Genomic DNA, 6,378 nt, shown 5'->3' on the forward strand with positions numbered 1-6,378 from the left:
TTTTAGTATTGGGAGCAAGAATTTTGGTTTTAGTGTTGGGAGCAAGCCCACATTTTTGGGAGAAATTGCTTTGCCAAGGGAAGGTGAACTAAGCCCACAATGTGTATGCAAACTGACGCCCAATGTAGCTTTTGAAATAGCCCAACTGTTGCTTGTTTGGTCTGAGGCCCAGTTGGGCTTTCAAAAGTTCAGTTTTTCTAATTTAAAACTACAGGCCCAAATCAATCTAACACCACAAGCCCACAAGCAATTAAACAAACAAGCCCACAATTAATTAAGATTACAAGCCCAACAGAAAAATGGAAAAAATTATTACAAGCCCACAAATTAAAAATGGAAGCCCACAGGTTGGGTTCTCTTAATGGGTTTAGGCTTACTTGCTTAAGCACAGCCCAGCTGCTCAGTTTGGTTGCAAAAGCCCAGTTGGGCTTTGGTTCACCTTCTGCAGCTTACAGCCTAGTTGGGCTTTAATGGCTCAGTTTAGCACCAAGCAGCAGGGGTTGCAGCAGACTTGGCCTGGCACCAGCAGGAGCACCACAGCAGCACAAGTTCTAGCAACAATAGTGCAGCACCAGCTCCACAGCAGCAGCACCACAAGTTCAGAGGCACCACAAGGCACAGAGCAGGACTTCAGTTGTACCTGCAGCTCAAAGAAGAAAGTGAGGCACAGCAACAAAATAGTAAGAACAACAAGATCTAATGAATGCAAGTGAGTATGCAAAGACAAGAGATGAATATGCAAGTTATGATGCAATAATGCAAAAAATGTTACGCTGAAACAGGGAAGATGCAAATGCAATGGTTATGCAAGTTACACTAAGATGCAGGAATGCAATGCAGATGCAAGACGCTGATGCAGACAATGATGCAATGATGCAAATGGACTAGAATGAAATGCAAGATGGCTAAGAAATCTTCAAAACAGCACAGCCAAGTCCCCGGCAACGGCGCCAAAAACTTGGTAGGCGAATATAGATGTGTAAGTATTAGTGGTGTCGTTGTAGACGTTGCAGATATAGATGCAAATGGACTAGAATGGACTAGAATGTTGCAGACGTCACGCGGTGTCGTTGTAGTATAGTGGTAAGTATTCCCGCCTGTCACGCGGGTGACCCGGGTTCGATCCCCGGCAACGGCGCCAAAAACTTGGTAGGCTTTTAAGAGTGTGAGAAAATAAGACAATGAAGAAGCCTACATGTTATACCTGCAAGTGCACAGGGTCAGTTGTAGCTTGTGTGCAAGAACAGGGTCATTCCACAGGGACTTGGGTGTGTGATTGAAGATTTCCTAAGATAATTCTCTAAGCTAAGCAGTGACAGTGGCAGTGAGCCAAAGAAGCAAAGGCAATGAATAACAGTGAGCAATGAGCAGTGAGTTCTCTAAGTAAAATAGTGACAAAGAAGTAAAACACTAAGGTCTTGAATCCACCAATAACCTATGCTAAGGCAATCTCAATTTCAATATCACTCTTGTCCCTGGTGTAGATATCAGTGAGCTTCTAGGCTTGCTGACTATCTAGATGGCAGTGAAGGTTCAAGCCTGCTGCTCATCAAAGGGTTGTTTCAGGAGGATGGTTTAGTATCACTAAGATAATTATCTAATCCTAGTATTAGCTTTCCTCTCACAAAACAAACTAACCGCAGATCAATCACTTAGATGAGTAAGCAATCCTGAAGGATAATTTATCCTAAACAGTTCTAGCACAACAAGAACAATATCTATGATTTCAACTAACTAGCAGTGGCATTGGTTTCATCTCAACCTTAGCACCAGTGATTTAGAACATAATGAAATAGCACAAGAAAGTTAACTACACATGACAGAACATACTTGAAGCTTAAACATTAACAAAACATTGAACACTAACACAATAGACATTAACAGTGGATAAGAAGAAGATATGCATTGGATTGAAAAATCAAATTAACCCAATTAGGGGGTTTCTCGGATGACCCAAGAACAAGTTTTGCATTCTCTACAGCTTCCCTTTTATAGCTTACAACAAAATCCCTAATTTCACAAAACCCTAAATTTGCAAACCCTAACTTTTGGGGAAAATCAAATTCGACATACCCATGTGTAAATTGGCTTCGACCCATGCTTCTTGATGTCCCTCTGGTGCTCTTCCTGCTCCAATTGATGTACTGCAACCCTAGATCGAGTTGTTTCATCAACTCCACACCTAGGGTTCAGAGAGATGTGGGTTTGAAAAAGCAAATAGGCTAGAGGGTTGGGGAAAGTGATGGTGATTGAGGTGGTGTCGGGGTATGGAGATGGTAGTGAGGCAGAGGGTGGCAGTGGACATGGAAGAGAGGCAGGAGCAGAGCTCGACTGCAACTGTCGGGGGAAGAAGAAGGTTTTTTGGAAGAAAAGATTTGGGGAAGAAGAACTTGTTTGGGTGAAGTCGATGGATTTGGAAATGCGGTGTGAGGCGGGCTCATCAAAGTTTGATGTCAGCGACTGAAAAGCGACGGATCAACAAACTAGATGGAATCGAACGGCATCAAGGATACGGGATTAAGCGACCGTTGGATTGCGAGATACAACGAAGCTAACGACTCCAGATGGGGTTAGGTACTATGGTGTTTGACAGGAGCTTCGGATTTTGATGCACAATGATGAGGTGGCCGTTGGATGATGAGATGGATCCAATCTGACGACTCTCATGGAAATGGGTATGGATAATGGAAATGGATTTGGGTAAGGGTTTTGGGCCTTGGGTATGCCAAGCCCATATCTTCTTTAAGAACAATTCTTCCTCTTCAAGCCCACTTCTCGTTGATCCAGCTCTTGCAAACATCATTCTTCGCTTCCTCCTAGCGAGAGTCTTTGACGTTTCTTTGCTATTTTTCGCTCCGTGAGTTAACCAGGCTTTATTTAGTACCTAAAAATGCAAAATTAATTAAGAAAAGTATTTATTCTTGAAAACAACGAAAATACAGAATATGGGATAAAATGTAGAATTAATGCACAAAGGATGAGTTAAATGCCAAGAAAAATATATAGAAATATGCACTTTTTAGCACTCATCATACCCCCTTTTTCCACTTTTCTTTTTACTTTCTCTTCTATTTTTATTCTCTCATCTCTGCAACTCTGTTATTCTTCTACAAATTCTGCTGCTGTAATTTTTTCTTCCTTCAATCCTTTTACTTCCCATACATTCCCATACTCTATATTCAAACATGGCTCCAAGTGGTCATAGGTATGAGAAGAATTTACAAGATGTCCAAAAAGATCTTGCTGATAAAGGTTTCATACTCTCCACCATTCCTGGTGAGAATGCCAAATCAATTCTTTCTGTCAAGCTTTTCTCTGATCAATATTGTAATGATGAATCAATCATAATTTCGCTAGGTCAGATTCTCGCAGGTCTCCCTATTCCTCTTTATAACCCAGATCTTCCTTTATTTTATGAAATTCTCGCTCATTCGGGATTTTCGCGAGCCATCTTCCAACTAAGTGGGTACTGCATCCGTCTGATGCTAGAGTTCGCTAATCGTGGTGCTGGTAAAGGATCTCTTTACTCCAAAGAACTTAGAGATCCAAAATTCGCAAACCTAGAGATAGTTGTTGAGAAGTATACAGTGGCGAATTTCTTTGAGAACTACGAACTTATCTCCATGAAGAAAGAGAATACTCGCTGGGGTATTCGATTAAAAAGGAAAGATAATATTGATGAAGCCAAAATTCTTATGCAAGATATTGACTGGCATTCTGGTAAAAACACAACTCCTCGCCAATCCAAAGATGATAAATGGTGTGTTTTTCCTTTAATACTAAAGGGATCCTACATTGCTGGATCAAACGTTCTTCCTGCGAATCTCGCTGCATATCAACCTTGGGTTTTCTCTTGGCCCGAGAAGGAGAAAGAGGTATGTTTCTCCCCTTTAACTCATTTTATATTTCTTTATTGATTTTTACTATTCTGTTCGCTAACTCTTGCGACATTCCGCAGATCCAAAAACTGAAAGATAGTTATAACAGGACTGGGAAATCTAGTACTCTGTTAGCTCTTCGCTCATACACAATGAGGTAAGAAATTTTCTCTTATGACTTTAATAGTACTGTTACTTCCATGCTTCCATTTCTTATTTCTATCTGGTGTGAAGATTATTGCTGAAGTAGAAGAATCTGTGATTGCGAAGATTGGTGATAAAGGTAAAGGTGCTCTTCGCAGGGAAAAATCAACTGGTCCTCCTCCAAAGAAAAGAAAGTTCGTTCTTCTTCTCCTTCAAATGTTCCTCTAACGAAAATTCCGAAAGTGACAAGGGTGATGAGGATAACGATGATCTTGCTGCAACTGAAGATTCTCCACCTGAATCTTCTATGGCTAAGCTTTCTGGCCTCTTTTCTGATTCTCTACAAGGAATGGGAGATAGCCAATTCGCAAATACCTGCAAATCTTCGCTACCCTTTGTGTCCCTTTACTAGATGGTGATAGCTCTCTTCGTGGAGTTTCTAGATCAGTGACTCCCGACTTCTTGCATTCTCTCAATAGTCTGGTATACTTTTATCCTTTTACTTCTTCATTGTTATAACTCAAAATTCTTTCTATATTAATATTTTTTTATCTTTTCGCAGGCTGGAAAAGCTTCTTTTGCTGTTGCCTCAGATCTAGAGAGAAGACGCGAAAATCTTGAAAAGAAGAATCTTCAATTTCGCAAAAAGAATGAAGAATTGGAAGCTGAAGTTAAAGGTCTTCGCGAGAAAAATAGACAATTAGAAATTGATTCTTCCTCGTATAAGAACAAAATTTCTAGTCTTCAACAAGCTAATAATCAGCTTTATATGTTACTTTTCTCTTTTCTCTTTATTCATTCATCCTGTTGTTTTATCTTATTTAAATGATCCTTTTTGCAGACATTTATGGTCTTTCTGATGAAGCTACCCTTCTTCGCTCATTTCCTAATGCCTTGGATAATGATACCCTTCTTGAACGTCTTAACAATTCCTTAAATAGCTTCTCAAATGATAGAATTTCATCTCTTTCTCTAAATGAACTTAGATCGAAATTTCGCCTCTTAGAAATTGATCATAGATCCAGTTTAGGCTTAGCCAACAGATTTAAGCGTCTCCTTATTGATTCCAAAGAGAAAACCAATGAGTTAAGAACCAAAATTAGCGGTCTCATAGATGATAAGGATCGTATCTCTGATCAAGGTGCCAAGGCTTTGGCGAAATTCCAAGAGGCTCTCCTTGAAGTTCAACTTGAGCGAGATGAAGCTAACCGCAAGAATATTGAACTCTGCGAAAGGGAAAATCAAATTCGTTCTCGTCTTCTCATAAGTAGTGAGGATGAATTTGTCTGGGCTGCGAAAATTTTAGATGATGCTAGAAAAGATTTAGGCGTAAATGTTAGTCTCCAAGTTGAACATACAGCCTTGATTAGAGATATGATTTCTGACAGAGAAGGTTGCTAATTGCTCTTCTTTACTAATCTTTTGCTTCTTATGAATTTTCATCAAGTTAATAATTGATTGTCTTTTGTTCGCAGATTCTGAAAATAAATATCGTGAAAAGATTGAAGAACTTGAAGCTGAAAAGGAGGAACTCGCAAAGAATCTTTCTTCTCGCAACGACAAGTATTCTAGATTAAGAATCAAATCAAGATCACTTGCGAATTTTAAGAACGCTATGCATTTTCGCAATCAAACCATCCAAATGGTTTGTGATGATCATAATATCCCACATTCTGATTATCCTTGTCTTTTAGAAGAAATCCCACAAATACTCCCAGTTTGATTATCTCTGATAGCGAAGCTGACGATGAAGAATCTGATAGTGATGGAAGTTCTGATGGTGATGAAGATTCTGACGCAGATGAAGAAGGAAACAAGTCTGATGAAGATAATGAAGGATTAACCAAGAAATAGTCTTTACTTCTTTCTTTGATTCTTTGTAATACTTGTACATTTATTTCTTCTTTCTGTATATTTTTTCTTCTTTCATTTTGACCTGCGTAAATTAAAACAATTCTTCTTTGCAATACAGTTAATCAATATAATTAATTCTTGAATTTTTGAGTAAATCTCTCATATGGAGACAAATAACATTTTCTAATTTCATACATTCCCATACTTGCCTCTGTTATTTGAATCCAAATGAGAGATTTCATAAATTTTTATTGTATAATTTCGCAACCTTTTGCGAAGTGAATTTTGTTTCTTTTCAAAATCTCATTCCTGTGTGGTCTTATTTTTCCTTCCTAATTAAAGGTCTTATTATGCCACCTCTTGTCATTGCGACAAAATCGCAGGACGTCCTTGCACTTTCATGCAAAAACCCATTGATCTTGCCTTAACTTTTTCTTTTGTATTATGGCCTCTTCAGGAATGTTGCGACAATATGACAGGCCTAAATATTCTTGCGAAAATA

General features: G+C 38.9%; 1 non-coding gene across 1 annotated transcript; it reads left to right on the plus strand.

The window, feature by feature from the left end:
- Positions 1-1,066: 1,066 nt before the first annotated feature.
- Positions 1,067-1,138, plus strand: TRNAD-GUC. Its single transcript has one exon. It is a non-coding gene; the product is annotated as a tRNA-Asp (tRNA).
- Positions 1,139-6,378: the final 5,240 nt, after the last annotated feature.

The sequence above is a fragment of the Papaver somniferum genome, chromosome 7 (genome assembly GCF_003573695.1).
Source record: "Papaver somniferum cultivar HN1 chromosome 7, ASM357369v1, whole genome shotgun sequence".
Lineage (NCBI taxonomy): Eukaryota > Viridiplantae > Streptophyta > Magnoliopsida > Ranunculales > Papaveraceae > Papaver > Papaver somniferum.